A 23,421-nucleotide genomic window follows, 5' to 3' on the forward strand; every position below is an offset into this window, starting at 1 on the left:
TCAGAAAGGACAAGCAGTTGTAAAGCTACATGAACATGATCTGCCCCAATGAGAGTCCAAGTCAAGGAAAATTTGGTAAACCCTGTTTGCAAAGCACACAGCAAACTGCTGGCAGTGAGCACATACATAATTGTTTTGGCAATAATCCCCCAGTAACCTGGTGAAGGAAGCCTTACAGCAGAGGCTACGCTACCTTTATCCAGCCCCTTATTAGAAGCAAAACTTTTCCCTTGGTGTAATAGAAAATCTGCTTTGGTTTCAATCTATATCTGGTATGTTTTTTGTATATTTGATCCCTGACTTGTGTGGAGGAGGAAGTGTGGCTCCTGGTTCTGCCTAGCAGGTAAACTACATCTTAATCCTAATTTCCTGATGGAGGAATCTCTCTCTCTCTCTCTCTCTCTCTCTCTCTCTCTCTCTCTCTCTCTCTCTCTCTCTCTCGTGTGTGTGTGTGTGTGTGTGTGTGTGTGTGTGTGTGTGTGTGTGTGTGAGTGAGAGAGAGAGAGAGAGAGAGAGAGAGAGAGAGAGAGAGACTAATTCTCAACTGAATAGAAACTCACAGTTTCAAAAGAAAGATATACTGTATGAGGGAGGTCATATGCATATTACTTGGAGTTGCTTTGAGGAACTGGAGTGAAATAGTCAATCAACAGCTACGAGAGATGCAGTTTGAAAACCACACCAGCCTGTGTTTTTTCTAACTCATCTCTAAGAAAGAAGCCTGGCAAAACCATATGTCATGGGTTTTGGGGAGTCTCCTATATACAGTCATCTGTAAGATACTGGTGCATGCCTGAGGAAGTAGACTTTCACCTACAAAAGCTCACAGTGGTCTAATAAAGGTATTGCCTACTCCTGCATTTGCACTGTGTAAGGACCACGTGGCTTACAGGGAAGGAGCTCTATGGACTCTATGGAATACCTACAGCTATAGTGATCTGTTGATTCTGACTGTGAATGGAACATCTATTCCCACCACTTGTGCAAGGGAAAATATACAAACCCCGTGTACAATCTTCTAGTTGTGTAATTAAAAGATATAGACTGCTGAAGCAAATCTGGAGAGCTTTGCTCAGTCTACACAGTTGTATGATATATGCTATCAAGCAGGCTTCTGCCTTATGATTCAATCAACTTTAACATTCTGTAATACAGTACACTTTCTTCCTTACCAGTGATGCAAGTCAGTGATGGTTCCCAAACATATTTGTAAAAATGGCATCAACATTAGCCACACATATATCTGACAGCTGAGGACTATACTCCATGAATCTGAGTAACATGTTCACAAAAGCTTTTATCATGAACAAATTAGTCTTTAGGTGTCATAAGATTTCACTTTTCCTCCGGATGGAAATAGCTATTTCTCTGGAAAACTTTCAATGAAAACAGTAGCATTCACTTTTCAGTAAATACTGTAAATAACATTAGACTGCAAAAATAATCCTTCACTTAAAAATGTAGCAAAAAAGGGTGTGTTCAGCTAAAACAATTAACAACTGCCAATGGCAAGTATTTGCATTTGGCTCCATTCCATTTCTCTTTGGTTTAGGAGCTTATGTCTTCAGTCCCATATTTCTATAGCAGGAACTATAGACATTTCTAAATTTGCTCCAATGCATGTGAATTAAGTTTGGAAATTTATATCCTAGGGGTTTATGTTCTGAATTTTCAAAGTAGCTAGCAACATTCCTGTCAGGAAGGCTTAGGAAACTTGACAACTCAATTCTGCCAAAATCCATGAGTCAAGTAATACCTCAAAACTATGCTAATCATAGTAGCACCAAGTGTGGTGTACTGGGTAGAGTGATGGGTTAGGATTCTGGAGACCAGGGTTTTATCCCTGCTCAGTCATGGAAACTAACTGGGAAAGTGGAACTGGTAAAGTCTCTCCTTAAACATCTCATGCACTTTGAAATCCCTATTAGGGTCACTATAATTAGAGTTCTGACTTGATGGCACATAGTTAGCTAATTAATAATGGAGTGACTAAAGAGTTTTTTCTCCTTAGCGAGTAAAAAAAGTTGTCCACATTTTGAACATATCAGTTACTGTCCATTTACCTAAGCCCCTGTTCAATTTTGACTCCTTGGTATAGCTCCAGCATTTTGCATTCAGGACTTAAATTTTCATTGTCAAACTAGAGTTACAATTCAATTAAATGACATACAGTATGTGAAAACTATACACAGAGCAGAGCATGGCAGGAATTTGACATGTTATATAGAGCACACTAAAAAGCAGCTTTATTTTAAAAACTAGCATGCATTTTGTTTCAATAGTATAATACATGTCTATATGGATTCTTAGGTATGGTTAAGAGTCCAATGAAGGAATCATCATCTTAGAACTGCAGAGTTGAAAGGGGACCCTATGGATCAAAAAGCCCAATTCCTGTCAAGGAGGAATCAAACTCCCAACCTCTGATTCTGCAGCCAGATATCTAAACTATCCAGGAGTTCACCTACTTTTTTTTTAGTTAAAGCCACTGAAATGCTTATGTACAATGAAATGCTTGTATGTAATTTCTGCAGTCATACAACATTTGTTACATACATAGCTTATCTTTGTTGTTTTTGAACAGGTCTTTTATGGTAGGTCAGAAGATCTGTTTCTCACTGCTTCTGCTATCAACGTATTTTATAAAACCATAATAATCACTATAATCTGTGAATATTAATTTAGCTTATTTGTCTGGTTGTACATGCAGAAATTTGAAGTGCAACACAGCTAACAAAAACAGTAAAGCTCCTACACCTACAACCAAAACAAGTTAGATTTTTAAGACATCTTTTCAAGTAAATTTAAAGAACAGAAATCATTCCTGAAATCTGACATAGAATGACTGCTACTCCATCATCCATAAAGGAAAATGTCAAAGTTTTAGTGAATATGGACCAATATTTTAGTGAGCCATTTGCTTTTATTTATCAAAAATAATACATGGCAGAATTTATAAAAAGTGTAAGAAATGGTCAGGAGACACACAGTTTTGATTCATACAAGAAATTAGAACAAAGAAAGCACTATTCTGCATGCATGTATTTAGAAAGAAACGTTGTGACATGAACATGTTAATACATGGTTGGATGACTATGAACAAGATTTTCACAAACTACAACAGAGAAATTAATAGACCTGTTGGTAAACAAAGACACTGAGTCATGAGAAATCAATTTAGCAACAAAAAGCTCCAGTGAAAGTTGAAGTTCAGATACTGGAGAATATAGCAATATAGAAAAGAATGTAACAAACATGAATATTATATCACTGTTTTTCAATCTTTGTTCTCAGAACATCTTTACAGAAGCATTTGATGACACAACTGACAATAACACAGACTGTCAACTTCCAACAGTATGACAATTTAGATGATCTGTAAGTGTTGTTTATTTGAACTTAACAAAACAAAAAAAACCAGAGAAAAGAGCAGAAAAAAGGACCCATATGAAACTCCCAGCTTTGCTAGATATTTCAAGGTAAGGGTCTCAGATTGGTACATTTCCAGTTACTACATCTTTATAGTTTCTGAAGATGTAGCCATATGAGTCTGTGCTAGCATAGCAGATAAAAAACCTAAACCAAACCAAAAAAACAAAACAAAAACCCAATGAGGAAACAAAAATGTTATGCCACCTTAAAGACTAATGTTATGTTTTATATTTTCATTATACTATCATTATCTTGTAGACTGATAACTGACATTATTCACAGGCTAATACAGTGGTGCCTTCACTTATGAACGCCCCGACGTACAGTACAAACATTTCAACTTACAAACAGCTCCGTTCGCAAAATTTTGCTTGCGAACGGAGCTTTGACTTACGAACAAAAAACATGGGGGAAGAGGGAAATGGACTTTGGACTGTCTGGTACTGCAACTGTAAAATGCAAAAATTGGTTTAAAAGGTGCTTGGTTTGGTTTAAAGCTGTTTGGTTTTAAAGGTGTTCTGTTTAAAAGGTGTTTGTTCCTTCCCTCCCTCCTTTCCTGCCCTTTTTTAAAACTAAGTCATCTTAAAAAATCTCCCCCTAGTGGTAGAGGACGGATTAACCGGTTTTGCAGTAGTTCCTATGGGAACCAATGCTTTGACTTACAAACGACGCCTCTACATACGAACAAAAAACAGCCGGAATGGATTAATCAGTTTTCAGTGCATTCCTATGGGAAATGCTGATTTGACTTTTTGATTTATGAACACCTTCTGGGATGGATTAAGTTCGTAAGTCGAGGCACCACTGTGCCCTATTCTTTCACTAATGAACCACTGTAACTTTGTCCATTATCTGTATCCCGACATGGTCATGGGGACATACATAAATATGCCAGTCATACACTGTCTTATGTCTGAGGAAGTGGACTTGATTCACAAAAGCTCACAAAATATAATAGAGAGTCCTTACAATGCAACAACATTTTGGTTTCTGTTTTGTTTTAGTCTTCCAAGTTTACAGTTTCATAACACACACTAATTTAAGTATGCAATCTGTAGTTGGGTACTTTACATAGGAAAAACAGCAAGGCATTTGTTGTGTGTAACAACTGAAATATGATCTCCCTTGTAGCTTGAAATTCAACCATAAAAGGAGTAAGGGCAAAATGACCCCAAAATGGAGATCACAAAGTTCATTAACAATATTTGACAAAGAACACTATTAAAATGACATGAATAACCATTCAGATGTAATGAGGGAAGATGAGTAGACCAAGGGAAGAGATCTGGAATCATACTGTCAAAATTCTCTGCCCAGAGGCCTCAGCACTATATTTTGGACGACTCTATACATTTAGTGACAAACTGTATCCAACTATCTCATGCTTTATCAGTCACCAAACAGGTATACAAATATATTTGCACTTTTCTCTGAATGTGCAACTGTTTCCACTGATACTGTCAAGCAACCATGGGAACTCTATAAAAATATAACCAAAAGTCTATTAAGCAAGTTTATCAAGTTTTCCTTTGTTGTAACTTGTAGAAATCTATTCTATTTGTGATCCCTAAAGGAACATGTGTCTACTAAAACCACACCTGCAGCCAGAATTTATAATCACCCAATCACCTACTACTATTTTACATCACTGATAATTATAAGTCAGTGAATTCATAGCTACAGGGAAGAGAAAGTTTCATGAAATAGAGAATAAAACAAACTTGAGTCCCACACAATTTAAATGTAGATATGATAAAAGTATAGTATATCTGATCAAATATGGCACAAAAAAGGAACAGTACAGTACTTAGCTTTGGCTTCTCATTTTATCTTATACTTCACTCAAGCTCTCATTAAACTCTTGACTTCCTTGCATTTTTTGGGGGAATACATGTATAGGTGGAATCCTTCCATACAAAGAAGGAAATGCAAGTGTACTCTGAAACCATACTTTAATCCTCTGGCTTTCCTTCTGGTTAACTGATCCTGCTGAAGTCAAACCAAATCAACAGCACACTTTAGGTAAATTAACTCAGCAGCACAATTTAGTGTGAAATCAAGTTTAGTATTCCAAAAGACTTCCAATCATATCAGAGAATAGTTGAGTCACAACAGAAGCTGCTTTATGTGTCTTTTGGGTTGGCCACTCCAAAACAGGCGCAGAAGTTGTCAACTAAAAACTGGGCCTTCTTGATTGTGGCTGATCCACTCTGCAATTTCCTTCTTGTGGAGGTGTGAATGGCCCCCACCCTATTGAGCTTCAGGAAGCAAATTAAAACCTGGCTCTTTAGCCAAGCCTTTGAAAAGCTCACTCTTATTTAATCTTAATTTTGGGGCACTTTTGTGACAACCCCAGGGTTTGCCATCTTGGTTCTGCAATGTCTGGGGCTTTTTTTTAGGATATGTTTTCATTTTTGCATGTTTATTATTTTAATTTTGTCTGTTTATTTATGTTATTTTCTTGGAAGCCACCCAGAGTAGTGGCTTGTCCACTAGATGGGTGGGAAATAAGTTTTAAAAATAAAATAAAATATTTGGTGACTGCACATAAAGGTTTCCCTGGAAATATTTTGTTGAATTGGGGGGGGGGCACAGCTATTCTAAGATTATCTTCCATAGATTATTAATATATCTTTTTCATGCGCTTGATGTAATGCCAAAATATCCACTGCTAAGATAGGCAAGTCTTCTTTCACCCCCTAAGCTTTGATATTCAATGAATGGTTTTGTAGGGGGGAAAAACCAGATCAAACAATTTTCAACTTATTCTTCAATATATTGACCTGAGATTTTTTCACTTCATCTTTCTGCCAAAATGGCACTCAAAGCCATGATGGCAAACTATATTATGCTGTACTTGTATTGTGACAATATTTCTACTCCTTAACATATGCTGAGCAAAAAAAATGGTGGGAGGGGAGCAAGGTTGCTAACAAGGCTACAAATGAAGACCACAAATGGAAGACCAGGGGCTGGCAAACATCATTGCTTTCTCCAGGCTCTAAAACCTGCACTGCATGCTTCTTCCACTGCCTAGGACCTCTTTGCTTTTAACATATCACCAGCCTGCTTTTGATCTCTTGAGAAGTGTACAAGATTCATGATACTGTAGATTAGCATTCAAACTCCAACTGGCCCACTGCTTCCCACTCCATCAGGGACCACATGAACACATCCCCACTGCTAAGGCAATCAAATAGGCTTCCCTCATTGTTCTAAGCAATTCTGCCTCATTTACATTCTCACTGCACATCAGCCTGACTTGACCACTCTAGGTTTCTGATCTTGCAGCAGTGTCTCACATGCATTTGACTCTATGCATTTCATGTCAATCGCTTTTGTCTTTGACATTTGCCATGTCACAAGTATTTGACTGACAAGCAATGCCATCCATGCAGAACAAATGAATTTGAAGGGACCTGAAGGTCATTTAGTCCAACCAAGGTTCCCTCTAAGTTGGGCACGCACACACCTCTGTCTCCCTGTGTGCATCTCTTACTCCTCCACACAGCGACTATATTCAACTCCTTAGGTTCTGGTCATGACGGAACCCTGCATGTGGGAGAAAGGGTGAAGTTACGTGTGTGAGAGGTAGAGCCCTGCCCAGCAGGTCTGAAAATTAGAGGGTACATTGATTCCAACTTAAAGATAAAGACTAAAGAACTATGCCAGTTCAACATCGTGCATGGAGATACTGAAATGCTGCAATCCTTCATATATTCTAGACTCAAAACAAAATTGTTGCAATCATCTTCTCTTTCAGAGTCTTCAGAGACACTATCTTTAAGTATCTCCTTGGATACAAGTCACTAGAACACTCTGCAGAATTGCTTTTCAGATCAAAGACCATAATTTCCTTGTGAGATTCTGATACCCAAGAGAGAGATCATGCAATTCATTACCCTATGAAATCTAAAGCTGCAATCCTTTCTCTGCTTTAACTCTAGATGTCATTTTCTTTGTCTCATGCCATACTACAAGGAAATAATACAGATTACAAGGTTTTTGCTTCAGGATTACAGAAGTCTCTAAAATCCTATGTGGGAGACTTCTTAAAGTAAGAGGAAACACTTTACCTGAGACACTTGTATATTGAACAAGGGGATGAACCGGACAGCCTTTAAGGACTATTCAATATCCATAATTTTATGTGGCTGGTATAAGTTGCCAGTAAAGTACTTATAGTGTAGAACAGTAGCTTCTGTTAAATAAATAGTTTGTTGCATATACTCCATGTTTACTATTATAATCAGAAAAATCTGTGGTTTAATTAAGCGGCCAACAAATAATTCCGAGACACAAGTGAAGCTAAAACTATCCATGACGTAAGATACTATACCATGCAATACAAGAGGACATAAATTACATTACTATTAGGAGCACAGCAGCTAACAGTTGCAATTTTCTGACACTTTGAAACTTGAATCAACATGGGAAGCCCTTAACAGAAAACAGAAAACCAAAAAGACTTGTTACTTGACTTACTGATAAATTTGCTAAAATATTTGGGGACATTCAACTCCCACAAACTAGCAACACAAAAAATGCCATATTATTACCTCACAAAATGATGCCTAAGTATATGTAAGATAATTTGAGCTGAAGCAATCTATTCTATCTGTGGTACAGATGTCAATCTATTTTTAAGGCTGACATTCATACTGCATAAAATGCACCAAACAGTTTTTAGAACGTTTTAATCTATATTACTCTCTCTCTCTCTCTCTCTCTCTCTCTCTAAGCACTAAATTTTAAAGAAGTGCATGTTCGTTAAAACGGTATCCAAAATTTGTTCAGAAGCTTCAAAACTATATATCTATTTTGCTAGAGAAATGGTCTAGTAACCAGAGATGAATGCAACCATCATGCGCCTCACTTTTTGACAGACATGTTATTCTTTGGCAACAGTTTGGTGCAAACATGTTTAAAAATTGGATAACAAAACAATAGTTGGTAAGCTACCTACATAACTCAGTGAGTCAGGTATGGTCCATGAGTCTGATATTCTATATTGTGTGTTTTAGAAGAATCTGCCTATGTCACTTTGGGCAAGTTGCACAGACCCAGGATACTGCCAGAAGAAGGGAATGGTGGACCATTTCTGAGTACAGTATTCTCTACCTAGGAAATCCTGGAATGGGTCACTGTAAGTCAGAACTGACTTCATAGTACAGTACTTAATTACTATTATATTATCTAAACATGAACATGTGGTTACTGTTTTAAGAGTCCTGAACAGGTATTGTATTCGCAAATAGCTCTATCTTTGAAGCCGACCAGCAGAGGGAGTACACGGCTGTCAATAATCGGCACAGCTTAACAGATTTTGCAAACACTACAAGCTAGATAGGCAGAGAAAAATAAACGGACCATTACTGAAGTGAAACTCAGAAAGATCAGTCTTTTCAGAATTTGGCAAAAGACATGTAAAATTCTTAAAATAAATGTTCTATCAGAAGATATAATTCAACATCTGCTGAATGCAGGGGATTGCTAAGTATTATGCCAAGCCTGACAGCAGACAATATAGAGAGACAGTCACAGTGCTGCAGTAGACAGACAGACAATCTGGGTTCAAATCCCCACTTGGCCATGGAAACTCAATGGAGTGCTGAAATACCTTAAAGACCTTACATGCCATGAAAATCCTATGAGGGTTACCATAACTTAGGACTTGACCACACATAACAACAATTATAGTATTTCACAAAGTATATAGCTCAGACTAATACAGATTCACCTGTGGCTTTAAATTATAAAATTAGCTCTGGTGCCATTTTGTTCTTCATGCTTTTATTTTGTGGTAAAGTTCTTTAAGCATTAATTCCCCAAGGTATTTAGTTACTTTTCAATTAAAAAGTACAGACTAATATTATTCAAATATTGTATCGGAAGTGTAATTCATGAAACAGATTCAATTCAAGAGGGAATTATGTTTCTTTCTGTGTCCTTTCATACACTCATTTTTAACATTCCTAAATAATAAATCAGAAAAACTACTTGGGATGATTATAGGAGCAAATTGGATTCAAATTATAATATATTAATCACAAAGTCCATCATATATACTACTATTTCAATAAATGCAATCATTAAGCATATTCATGCTTTATACGCAGACAGAAAAGACACTAACAAACAAGGTAAACAGTAAGAATCCATTGGAACAAAAGCTTTCCAAAGATTGCTACTGTGTATGAACTCCAGTGTATCAACTGCAGCTGACTTGTCCATATCAGAATCTGAAAAGCAACCTTTCCTGAAACAATTCTATTACAGGAAAAACGTATTAAATATTTTCATATTCAAAAATATAGCAAAATATTGGAGCAGGTGAAGGTGCTGCAGGGAGACAGACAGACAGAGATAGAGAGTATGCATGAGAGAGGGATTGGCATCTTAAAATATGCCACAAAGTGTTAATCTTCAAGACCAGTTCTTCATGAAACTTCATAATCATGGTTTTGCAGGGTGCAGTATTGAAACACTGGCTCTTTACATCAATTACTAAGTACAGTACATTATTAAAAATAAAGCATTATGAAATATTTAGGCATAAGACCCATGTGCAGTCACATAACAGGCAAACCACTCAGTACTGAAAGATGATCATCACAAACTTGTCAAATCACTAACATCACTAGACACTAGTGTTACTATTGTAATGATTCATTACCATTACTAATGAAGATACGGTAACAATAAATTCATTTGAGATCCTGAACTGCTAAAGATTCAAGGTAAATGACCTGCAAACCTATACCTACTTATCTGGGAATAGGTTCCACTCAATTCAAAAGGATTTACTTCTGTATGGACACATAGAATTGCAAGAAAGCTTCTCACTTAATCACTATCCAAATATGCTAGGAAAAACATTTTAAAAACTATAAAAAGAAGAAAACAATACAAAAACTAACTAAATAAGTAAAACAAATGTTAATTAGTATTTTGAACACTAAATGAAAAAAAAACTGTTACAAAAATGCAGATATCTTCCAAAAAGGGGGGAGGGGAGAAAAATTGCACTTTGGAAGGCTTCATCTATACAGATTTGTCTTTATTGCAAAGTGAAACATATTAATATAACTCTTTTACAATCAAAAATAATGTATAATTTCTTTGGTAAAAAAATAAAGCAGATACCTTACAGAAAGAAAGAAAGAAAGAAAGAAAGAAAGAAAGAAAGAAAGAAAGAAAACTTACCCACACTCCACAAGAATGTTTGCACTGATACTGGTTTTCCACTAACTTGCCTCTTCAGATTGAGAAACAAAGAATCAGATGTTTTCAATAACATGAGTGAATGAGCTAATTTTAGTGTCCCAAGTACAGCACAGTTCTCCTTTAAACTTCAGGGTCTGACTATTACAGTACTATTCTTTTGGGTTGGGCTTTTCTCTTAGCCGATAAGCTGTCAAGTCATGCCTTGATTTTAGATTTGCCAGCATATGGATCCTTCTAATACAACCTCCCCCACATATCATCAAGAGTGATATACTTCTTGTTCTATTCACCCCCAACTCCCCCCTTACTACAAAAAAGGCACTGCAGGGCAGAAATTCCTCAGGTGCTTGCTAATAGAATTCCCAGGGTCTATGAGCCGCTTCGGGGATCAAGAGATCTCATAGCCCCTGCTGGGGTAAGAAGCAACGAGTCTGTTCCATTTAATCAAATACAGAATGAGTTTTCAGCCCTATTCACTAGGTTGTCTCCAGGGCTCCAAAAAAGCACCAGGGAGCTAGAATCACACTAATGTGGCTCTTTCAGGCAAATATAATTAGTTTGGTTTTAAAAGAGCCACATTAATATCACCTAGGTACTATTATCAGATTGTAGATGACAGTGATACTGTATCATTTCAAGCATGAAAAACTGAACCAATTTTTTTAAACAAAAACCATTCCAAATACTAAACATTCAGCATGGGATGTTTTCTGTTATATCTTACTGCATGGGTTCCTTTTAAAACCAGCAAACTTGTCATGCTTAAACCTTCAATCGTGAATATAAGCTAGAAGTGATTTTTTAATTTCACATTTTAACTTCCTATATGAAATCCAGTAATATAATTCAGCATAATTAAATGCTGCATTTTAATTCTGTGGACTTCAAAATTCCTTATTTATTTTCCAACATTCCAACAGATGGAAGCATTTGAAGGTACATTACATTAACTCCTTGCACAGTGAAATCTAACTACTATACTTATAAATAGTGCACAACTGTCAAAGTATGTATCAAATGATTTGGATCCATTCTAATTCATTACTCCCATGATAAAACTAATCTTCAACTTATAATGCATGGAGAAGCAGCTCCAAAAGTATTTTACCTACCATGGAAAAATGTCAGATTACAGGCCTCTCAAAATGAATTCAGTACCAAGTCATAACATATTTGCAGAATAAACGTAGTTATACATTTTTAATGGTGTAAAACGCATTGAGCAGTGTCTGCTTATCACACCAAAGGTGCTATCTAAACAAAATCAACTTAATTCCTTTCAAAGCCAGATCACCTGCAAGGGTGGACAAAAGGCAGGTATGATTTTTTTTAAAAAGCTAGAGCAAAATAGTATCTCTCTCAACTTTGAGCTTCTGCAAGGAAATTAGCTGACCCTATACATTCTTACTGAAAGAAAAGCATACCTGAACACAGTGTAGAGGTTAGCCAATCATCTGCTAGTCAAACAGAACTTAAAGAGACAAGTGATCAATCTGTGATGCAAGTAACAGATGTGTGTTATTTAGATGTTATTAGTCGATGGAGATTTCACAAAAATTAATAATCATATCCTATATACAGTATACAGAAAATCAAGTCACTTGGATTTTCAGTTAATTAAGATGCTGAAAGCATCTATGGTTTCTTGTGTAATGTCACAACTCAAAGTGAATTATATTGCTGATTTTTTGAGCAAACTGTTCATTTGAATCAGATACAGAGAAGCAAACCTTCCAAATTTAACATTTTTTTGCACACATAGCATGTTCAGACTATGCAACTAACATGTGCATAACAGATAACAGCAACACAAGCTGTTCTAAGTAAGAATGCTTTTAGTTGAGCAGCAACAACAGTTAATTTAATGTTTCAAGACAAAATGTGATGTTTCATCTTAGCTCAAATGAGAAGACCCTCCCAACGTGTTTCTGCTATAAATACTCTTTAAGAAAAACAAGATGCAGCTTACAATTTCATGTTCAAAAGGAGCTGTGCCAGCAGTTAAACAGTTTGAAGCTGACAACTGAACTTCAGTCACATTTTCTTTCAGTCACATAATGCTGGGAACTGCCGATGGGTTTATCAAAAACAAGTTTCTGATCAAGTCAGCATCAAAGAAACTGCAGACATGGTAGCTACTTAGGATCCAATTATCTGCTTCTTTGGGATTTTGTTGTGAAAATCCAGTATCAGCACTTTCACCAGTTCAGGAAGAATACCTTCCAGTTCACACAATTACTGCAATTCTTTCTTTCTCTCAATCTCTCTGTCACACAGAATTTTTGAAGGTATATCATAAACACATTCCCTATCTTTAAGAACTAAAGTTCATTCATTACTTCCCAGACACTACATACACATGCAATAAGGGCAAAGTAATGTAACTAAAAGAACATTCTGACATGATAGGAAGTCCAGGATGATTAATAGGATCAAAAAATACAAACAATTCTTTGCATTTGGAGTGAGAACAATGATCATATTTCCAAACTATATAATCTAGAAGAGAATAATCTGTACAAACAGTACAGCAGAGTCAAATCCAGCCTCCCCATATATGATTTATGTACAGAATCAAGAAGCAGTAACTACCTTAGGTAAATAAATCCATGCTGGAGCAGGTATCCATCACGTTGTATACAAGACAACAACCTATGCTGTCAACAAAAGATACCCCAAGCCAACAGAGTCAATGCCTTGATGTGACAAGAATACTCAGAGACAGTTTAGTTTGTTCCCTTCACTGCCCTTGCACTGAAGACTGAAAACTTGGGGGGGGGGGGGGGGGAGAGAAAATTCTACTCCCAATTACTTCTTCTGAGTTTGCTCCTATAGAAAAGCAAGATTTTAGATTAACCAGTCTTTACACCTAATCAAAATCTAGAGGAACAGAGGTGTTAGCCTGTCACAATAAGCCCTGCTACACAAGCGTTGTGTCAGCCTAAAAAGATGCACAGATTTACTGGGGCTGGGAAGCCTCAGGGCTACATAAGCTGACTTTCACCTCTTTCTGAAGAGGGCTCTCTCTCAATGAGCTGCATAAATCTAGGCCCTGCTGCAAGTCTTTTTGGGGAGGAAGAGCAGAGACTTGGGGGGCACCTTCAAGACAAACGGATCTGAAGGCGGATGTCATAAATAAATCTTATCTCCCAGATGCCACACCAGGGAGGCTCTTTGAGGTCGCTGCTTGCCCTCGCCAGGCGCTGCTACTGCAGCTGCTGCTTCCCTTCCGCCAGTCCAACACCATGCTTCTCAGCCAGCGGGTGGCATCGAACCTGCGGCGCCCACCGCTCCCTGCAAAGGTGCCGCGGGGCTCTCATCCTCCGTCTCTGTCGCGCCCCCTACATACACGTACCGTATATATTCGGGGGGGTGGGGGTGCTGCGCGCACCCGCGCCGGTTCTCACACATTGACGACAGGCTTTTTCACGGAACAAGCTCTCCGCCCGGTCGTTGACAACATGAAACTGCCTGGAGCAGGCGGCGCCACCACCACCCGCCATGCACTTTGTCCTCCAGACCTGACCCCTCTCCCTCTCTCTCGCGCGCGCGAGTCCCCTCAAGCGACGCACGTCTGCACGGGCACACACGCGTGTCCGGAGCGGGTGTCCCGGAGCCCCTCTCGGCCCACAACCCCCTCCCAGCCGCCCTCTTTCGCCGTCCACACCCATCCTCCCCGCCGGGCTCTTCCCCTCCTCTCACTCACCCCTCAGCAGCGGCGCTGCCTGCGCCCATAGAGTCCTCGCTCCCCCTCGGCGGCAGCCGCTCCCCGGCGCATTCCAGAGAGAGCAGGCGAGGCGGACGGGACCCTCCATCCAACGACCGACCGACCGGCAGGCGGAGGCAGACCAGTCCCCGTCCAGCGCTGTCGCCGCCGCCCCCGACGATGGAAACAAGCCTCTCTCTCTCTCCTCACGCGCCCTCCGGCCCGCCCGCCTGCGCGCCCGCCGACTGACTGACCGACCGACTGAGGCGACGAGGAAAGGCAGCCGAGCCCGCGCGCGCGCCTGTGGCAGAGGCGCCTGAGGGGGTAAGCCCCGCCCACAGCTCGCGAGCGCAAGCCCCCACGGCCGGGGAGGAGGGGGGGGGGAAATCAGGTAGGCGCGCGCGCAGCCTAAAGCTCCGCCTCCGACGCCTCGCCCCCGCCTCTTTGGAGGGCTCCAGCTCCGGCCACGCCCCCTTTCCGCTCCTTCGCTCCGCCCAAGGGGCCTCTTTTTTTTTTTTTTTGGTGGCTTTCTTTTCCCCGCCTCCCTCCTTCGCTCCTTCTGCTGCTGCTGGTGGGAAAAGGAAGGTACCTTCAGCGCAGGAATGGAAGGGGGCGCTCGGGGAGGGGGAAGGAGAGCTGGTGGCCGAGCCCACGGCTGAGATTGCGGGGGGGTGGTGGTGAGGACAAGGCGTGCAGACTCCCAATGGGACTGTGCGGTTTAAAGAAATCTAAGGAAGGGGTCTTCCCCCCCCCCCGCGTAATTCCGACTTGGGCTTTGCTGGCTGGAAAAGGAGGGGGACTCAGGGTTTCTAGGACCTCACACAGGTCTAGCAACGTAATAAGTCCGTGTATCATTTTTAGTTATGTTGTTCTTTTAAGCGTGTTGGCACTTGCATGCTCGACAACTGTTGTTTAGTGTGTGTGCGTGCTATAGATAGATTAAGTTTTCTTAGTCTTTTTTTTTACTAGACCATTGACGCAAACTACTCTAGATGGATATTAATGGATCCCTAGAACTGGCGTGAATTAGCGTTGTTTACGATTCATTTAATGGATGGACAGCATCTTACATATCAATACAAAGGAAAATTAGGCAAGCCAGCTCCTGCTCTGAGGTTTAGAAAGAGGTCGGAAAAAAAGGAGGGGGGAAGGAGGAAAGAAAGAGAGGCAAACCGGGTGATGATGCTCTTGTTAAAAGATTCATGTAAGGAATTGATGTAATGACTTGAGGTAATCTTATCTTTTAAGTTGTTTTGCAAAAATTGCTTTGAAATATATGGCATAAATACATTTGGCTGGATGAGAGCTTCACTGTACCTTCCCTGGCCTTTGGTTGCTGCCCACGGACTCTGATGTAGCAGGCCCTACTCAGTTATTTCTAAAGATGCACATGTTTCTAAGAGTTTCTGTACGACCTAGGAAAAGGCAATAATAGAGGAAACGTGGAAAGCAGACAGAAAAGAGGAAGACCAAGTATGAGATGGATCAACACAATAAAGGAAGCCACAACTTTGGGTTTGCAAAAGCTGAGCACGGCTGTTAATAGTACGATCTTTTGGAAGTGACTGATATATAGGTTTACCACAAATAACCTGCAACCTTGCAGTCCGCTTGTGATCACTGGTTTCAGGTAAAATCTACATTGCCCGAAATGAAACCTGCCGACTTGACAGGGCTGTGACATCCATGTTGGAGCTTGTTTTAAGCAAAGAGCCTGACCCATATATCTGGATGTGATTTGGGAAACTTTTGTACAAGTTCTCGCCTAAGAAAGAGTCCTCCAGAGCATGAAAGCCAGTGCCTCTTTCTGAGATGTTAGTCACCCAGTAAAGGTATTGCCCATACATATTTTCCAGTTGTGTATAAGGACGACAAAGCTGAACAAGTGTCCCCCTCCTTACCCCACACAAAGAGTGCGTATCAACACTGCACAGTTCTAGAAGTTTGGTACCACTTGAACAGGCAGGGCTGCATCCTATGGGCTCCTGGGATTGATGGTTGGTGAGGGACTTAAATTATCTGCCATAGATCTTACTTGAGCATGCATAAAGGAACAGCATCTCCACAATATCTGAGTCGTCATCAGTAGTTTAGTCTGTTCAGGACACACCACATGATGTACACAGGACAATTCTCCAGCGGAGGCTTAGAAGGAACTGCAGGGAGCTGTTGCTGCCAGCTAACCAGCATCTCCTGCCTGGGGCAATTGCTTCAAGCTGTCTAATGGCAGGGCTGGCCCCAACTGCCGTCTATGGGAGTTATATCTGGCCACATTCACATGCTGAACAATTTGGGATGAGGGTATCTGATGGATGACATGCTTTCAAGTGAACCAACATTTATTTTTTAAAACGTTATTGAAATCTCATTTATTGGAATCTACCAAGGCTGTCACTGCAGATGGGGACAGCAGCCACGAAATTAAAAGACGCCTGCTTCTTGGGAGGAAAGCGATGACAAACCTCGACAGCATCTTAAAAAGCATAGACATCACCTTGCCAACAAAGGTCCGCATAGTCAAAGCTATGGTTTTTCCAGTAGTGATGTATGGAAGTGAGAGCTGGACCATAAAGAAGGCTGACTGCCGAAGAATTGATGCTTTTGAATTGTGGTGCTGGAGGAGTCTCTTGAGAGTCCCCTGGACTGCAAGGAGAACAAACCTATCCAGTCTGAAGGAAATCAACCCCGAGTGCTCACTGGAAGGACAGATCCTGAAGCTGAGGCTCCAGTACTTTGGCCATCTCATGAGAAGAGAAGACTCCTTGGAAAAGACCCTGATGTTGGGAAAGTGTTAAGGCAAGAGGAGAAGGGGACGACAAAGGATGAGATGGATGGACAGTGTCACCGAAGCAACCAACATGAATTTGACCGAACTCCGGGAGGCGGTGGAAGACAGGAGGGCCTGGTGTGCTCTGGTCCATGGGGTCACGAAGAGTCAGACATGACTTAACAACTAAACAACAACAACCAAGGCTGTAATGTTGTTTCCAAATGTCTGTTTGACACTGGGACTAGGAAGAAGGCTTTTTGAGTTTCAGAGCTGTGAATTTGGAATGGCTTATAATATAAATAATAATCTTGGACCTGCAGCGCTGGAAAGGTCCCGATGGATCATCAAGTCCAACTCCTCTCAGGGAGGCACAGTGGGGAATCGAACTCTCAACTTCTGGCTCCACAGGCAGATGCCTGAGCCGCTGAGTTATCCAGCAGTTCTTACTTAGGAAGTTTTGTTTTGGCTGTTTTTCTTGGCTTCCCGCTTCAACATTCATATCTTCCTATTTCAGAAGGCCTTTGGAGGAAGATCTTGCTTGCTTGCTTGCTTTAACTTCATGTAATCCATCTGTTTGTTTGGCTTTTAATTTTGGCTGTTTACTGGGTTTTCTATTGTCTTCTATTGCTGTTGATTTTAAATTGTTATACACCCTGGCTGAATATATTTGTTGTTCTTTCCAGGTGTTGTAGGGTTTTCTGTGTAAGCTGTCTCAAATTTACAATGAAGGTTATTGTATAAGTCTGTTTAAGATCAACAGAATAACACCATGTTGTTGTATTTTCTTGAAACTGTTATGGAATATCAACCTAGATCTTTTGTGGGTCAGCTGAAAACAATGGGACAAGACATCAGTGGTGTTAATCAAGAAAATACGTGAATGTGGCCGTTTAGGATTTACGAAGTCCAGCCACTGTACAGAAGAAAACAAAAGAAGGATCATGGCTAGTTTTGGTCAAAGGCAGGAGGAGGTTAGCTACTCTTACATTCACATAGAATCGTGAAGTTGGAAGGGGCCCATAAGGCCATCAAGTCCAACCCCCTGCTCAATGAAGGAATACAAATCAAAGGATATCTGCCACGTGGTTGTCTAAGTTTCTCTTGAATGACTCGGGCGCTGGAGTGCTCACCACCTCTCGAGGTAATTGGCTCCACTGTTTTGTGCTACCGATATTTCAGAGTTGCATTCGTATCCTGCTCTGAAGGAAAGTCAGTGCAGAAGATCTTTACGGGCTGCAGTTGTGTTGGTCCATTGCAGCAAAACCAGCATAGAATCTTGTGGCATCTTAAAGACTACACATTTTATTTGGCGCCATCCTTTACGGCCTACTGTAGGCTATTTCATCAGACACAGGACCAATTGCATTTGAACGAACTGCCTGCCTGGTAAAATTTGGTAATTTTTTTAAGGTGCCCCAAGAACTGAAAGTGAATAAATGCATGCATTTGCCCAATCTGGTGCTCTCCACGTATTTTGGACTCCAACGCCCATGAGCCCCAGCTAAAGTACGCAGTGATTGGGAATCATAGGAGTTGTTCAGAACAAGGGGAGGCGGGGTGTCATTCTTATTAGTATGTGTGGTAATAGAGTTGGCAGGCCTAAAGCTTGAGAACTCTACTTATGCTGCCATGAAAGAGAGGTAAAATATAAATTATACAAAAACATTAACCAAGGGCAGGTTGTTGCTCAAGATGCTTGGCGCCCTGTAGGCACCGGCAGGTGAGCTAGTAAATTAATTGTAAATCATCTGCAAGAGCTGAGTTAAAATATATTTGCCATGGGCCGTGTGGAACGCTGTATCAGACGTTCAGTTTTATGCCTGATGCCCCAAGAGACCACCGTGGTGATATGCATGACAACTTCTGAAATTAAAAATGGCCCCGTGTCATAAATAAATAAAACTTCTCATTTGCCAGCTAGAATTCTACTCTCCTTAGGGAATTATGAAACCTTTAAATGAATGCCGCAGGGTTGGTTTCTTTTAGTTTGAAAGCGAGACTTGCCTTAAGGAAGAGGTATCAGGTAGAAATTCTGTTAATTGTCCAGCTCACAGCTTGACCTTGTGCAGAATTAGGCGTATCTAGTACGTCAGTGGCCTTAGCCATTGTGAAAACTTGCTGCTGATTTTAGAACTCACTATGGGGAACATGAGTATCATAATATGGAAGAGATAGAAAGACAAGTGCCGTTTCTTTACGCTCTGCCCTTGGCAGCACTGCAGGTAGTGACTCCAGTTTCAAGGAGGTGCTGAATCTGCTCCGGGTTTTGATCTGTACTTTACTCGAGATATCTAATGTGTTCAACTCAAAATAGGTCCAGCACCTTAGAGGCGTCTTGTAAAGTCCACAGTAAAACTCAAAAATGGATTCATAGTGTCCCTGAAATTGGAGTCACTAGCTGCCATGGTTGAATGGTGTGGTGTAGTGGAAAAGAGTGTCTGGATTCAGGAGAGCTGGATTCAAATCCCGCTTGACCGCAGAAACTCACTGGGGGTTGCAGCAATGATAGACCTCTCTTTGAACCTCTTGCATACTTCAAAAACCCAGTTAGGGTCACCATGTCAGAAATAACTTGAAAGCACAAATTCCTGCCCATGCTAATTAAAAACTGTTGAAATTAGGGCCATAGGTTTCTGTTATTTCTACATAACAATCTACTGAGGCACACTTATGGAGGTGGGGGTCTGCACTCAATTAACTGCTGGATACCTCAGTGGTTTAGACATCTGGCTGCAGGGCCAGATGTTGAGAGCTCAGTGCCCCCCCCCCCCCCCGTGCTCAAGGACTTGACAAGGGCTGGACTTGATGGATCCATAGGGTCTCTTCCAACTCTACAGTTCTAAGATGATGATGATTGGTTATAGGAATTGAAAAGGAATTCTCTGAGATGTTGTCTGAAACACCGGCACAAAATTCTGAACTGGTTGATCACACAATGTTTTTGAGATTGGGCCACAGTTTTCTTTGAATGGCATGCTGTCAACCCACGTCTTAGCTCATGAATCTATGCCTTCCTACACATATGACAGACATAGTAGTAGGCATCCTTCAGTCTTAAGAGACTATGGTAACGTGCTCTGTATGGATAACCCGGAACAGCATCTAGTGTGGCTGAGAAGCCCAATTCGAGAGTGACAATCCCTTCCACACTGAAGACAAATACAATCTGTCCCTTGTCCAGCTCCCTGGTTTCAGTGGTTTCGGGACTGCCTCTTTGCCTCGGCCTGCTGGACAAGGGTCTCTTCAAATTGGGAGAGGCCATGATGCACCTCCTGCCTCCAGGCTGAATGCTCAGATGACAGTTTCCCATCTGTTGAGGTCCATTCCTAAGGCCTTCAGATCCCACTTGCAGATATCCTTGTATCACAGCTGTGTTCTCCCTCTGGGGCGCTTTCCCTGCACTAATTCTCCATACAGGAGATCTTTTGGAATCCGACTGTCAGCCATTCTCACGACGTGCCCAAGCCAACGTAGACGTCGCTGTTTCAGTAATGTGTACATGCTAAAAATTCCAGCTCGTTCTAGGACTACTCTATTTGGAACTTTGTCCTGCCAGGTGATACCAAAAATGCGTCAGAGACAACGCATATGAAATGTGCCAACTTCCTCTCCTGCCATGCACAAAGGGTCCAGGACTCACTGCAGTACAGGAGTGTGCTCAGGACACAGGCTTTATAGACCTGGATCTTGGTCCATGCGGTCAGCTTCTTATTAAGCCATACTCTCTTTGTGAGTCTAGAGAACATGGTAGCTGCTTTCCCAATGCATTTATCCAGCTCGACATCTAGGGAGAGGGTGTCAGAGATCGTTGAGCCAAGGTACACAAAGTCATGAACAACCTCCAATTCTTGCGTAGAGATGGTAATAGAGGGAGGTGAGTCCACGCCCTGGCCCATGACTTGTGTTTTCTTCAAGCTGATTGTTAGTCCAAAGTCTTGGCAGACCTTGCTAAAACGATTCATGAGTTGTTGGAGGTCTTCAGCAGAGTGCAGACATAGGAATGGTGAATCTGACAGCTGTAGATTTCTATGGTGGTCGTGTGGTGCTCCTGCTTCAGAATATCTCCTGCTCAGAGATGGGAAATGTTACTTTTAAAAAACAGCCCTACAGCTCCTCCATTCCCATAGCTAGCATGGCCATGGGATGTGGTCATCCAGAAGTGTAGCTAATCCCATTTTGTTCCTTTCCAGCCTAGTTGTCTGCTTTTCATGGCACCCAGTATATTCCTCATCATGTCCCCTATTCATACAGCGCACTCCTATACATATTTATTTGGCAAAAATTCCATTATATTTCTAGAAAGTTTGTTTTTAACCTCTCAGTCTTCTCAAACAATCGACTCCCTTTCCGGTATCCACATATAAGACACAGCACTTGTACAGCATAATATTACAGGAATCTCGTCACAAAAGTTTTATTTGGCCTTCGCTTTCATGTACTGTAGTACATTTCTGAAGAATCTGAAGAAGGGGCCACCACCCACGGAAGCTGAGGCCAAATAAAACTTGTTAAATCTGTAAAGTGCCCAAAGAGTCTTTGCCATTTTTTTCTGAATCTGCAAACACGGTGACCCACAAGGAAGTAAAAATATTAACAAACTTCCAGTCACTGTACAAGAGAGACAGTTCAGAATCATTCTGCTGGTGTCAGTATGGTTCATAAGCTTGGGTTTAGAATGTGATGGGCTTTTAGACTAACATGAAATGAGAGAGGTTTGTATTTTACCCGTCTAAAGGAAGACAGATTGTGAGCTGCTGCATGTTTGGCTTAGAATGTTTAGCGTTCTAAAAATAAGCATTTTGCAAAGATTAGCGTCACTAGACAAAACAAGATTCTTCACTGCAGGCTTCCTCTATTGACATTAATTGTGAAATTTAAACAAAAGGTTTAAATGAAATAAAAGATATTCTAGGGCCCACCTTCAGTCCCCCTAAAGTTTGAAAATAAATACGTACAATAATGGTTGAGAAAAAGGGAACCTCCAGAAACGTCTGGCACTCATCCAGGTACGTATTTATAAATCATAGTAATGCCATTAGTGAAAGCATTTATTTCGGGAGTTCAGAACAAAATACAATTTCACCTGTCCAAGAATTAATGGTAAAATATTTAGTTCAGTTTGTTGCAAACAGAAAGGCAAATCGAACCCATTGCAATTGCATTTGGAACTTCTGGTTCTTGCAATGTCAACAAGTCAGCTGACGGACGCGAGGCTCTGATCTATCCCCAGTTATTTTGTGGGCATGTAGCTTCATGTGACTTTTTTCCTTCTCCTTTCTTTAAGTCAAAAGATACTTGCATGTCATCCGTCCAAAGGCAATGAGAACAGTAGGCATGTTAGGCTTTTTGGAGCTAAGTCTTACAGGAGTTCTTCTGTGGTCATGATTTTTGCCTTCCTAACATTCAACTGCAATCATGCTTTGGCACTTTCTTCTTTCATTTTCCCTAACAATCATTTCAAGTCCATGCTGCTTTCTGCTAGTAAGATGGGGCCATCTGCATATATTAAATTATTGATCTTCCTTCCCTCAGACAGAGTTCTGACTCCTGTCTTCTGAAGATGCCGGCCACAGAGACTGGTGAAACATTAGGAAGAAGAACCTTCAGAACACAACCAAACAGCCCGAAAAATCTTCTTGCCCACTTTTAAGAGGCTGCTGAAGACCCATCAACACTTGGGGCAATAGTTTCTGAGGACATTTTTTCTTGCCATATGACAACTGTCTTAATATGTATTATTATGCAAATGCTGCACTTGTGGAGATTTATGATAACCTGCTCTGATTTTCCCACCACCACATCTGCTATTTTATGATTTTATTGTTGTCTCCTGCATCTTGGTTGTTTTTTTCATTGCATTATTATTAACCACCTAGAATAGTGTCTAACACTAATGGGGTGGTATATAAATAAAATAAATAAATCTTCCATGTTCTGCATACAGGTAGAATGGATAAGTGGATAAAACATACCCTTGTCTGGCACATTCTCCTATAGGAAACCATGTTGTCACTCCATAATTTGTCCTGACAGTAGCACAATCTTGTCCACAATACAAGTTACACATCAGGACAATCAACTGCTGAGGCTCACCCATTTCTTTCAGAACAGCCCATGACGATCTACACAGTCAAAGGCTTTACTGTTGTTTATAAAATATAGACTGATATTAAAACAATTGTGCTCTTCTGTAGCAAGCGGATATTTGCAAAGTGATCTGGAGTGCCTCTTTTCACTACAGGCCATTACATTAAACGCATGAATAGCATCTCTCCGATGGAGAGGA

At 40.7% G+C, this 23,421-nt stretch overlaps 1 protein-coding gene and 1 long non-coding RNA gene across 4 annotated transcripts in view; one reads left to right on the forward strand and one right to left on the reverse strand.

The window, feature by feature from the left end:
- The window catches only part of CDON (cell adhesion associated, oncogene regulated), a 134,110-nt gene that overhangs the window by 52,344 nt on the left and 58,345 nt on the right, over positions 1-23,421 (reverse strand). Inside the window, exon 1 of one of the 3 annotated variants that reach the window (XM_020811565.3) lies at positions 14,366-14,502. The exons of the other annotated variants lie outside the window; for them this stretch is intronic. The gene's annotated coding sequence lies outside the window, so the exon portion shown is untranslated. Of the gene's footprint in view, positions 1-14,365; positions 14,503-23,421 lie in introns of those variants that run through there. 3 annotated transcript variants of the gene reach the window in all.
- On the forward strand, positions 14,553-22,883 carry LOC140701841 (uncharacterized). The gene is made up of 2 exons (XR_013538309.1): positions 14,553-14,689; positions 22,668-22,883. It is a non-coding gene; the product is annotated as an uncharacterized LOC140701841 (long non-coding RNA).

This window comes from Pogona vitticeps, chromosome 8, assembly GCF_051106095.1.
Source record: "Pogona vitticeps strain Pit_001003342236 chromosome 8, PviZW2.1, whole genome shotgun sequence".
Classification (NCBI taxonomy): domain Eukaryota; kingdom Metazoa; phylum Chordata; class Lepidosauria; order Squamata; family Agamidae; genus Pogona; species Pogona vitticeps.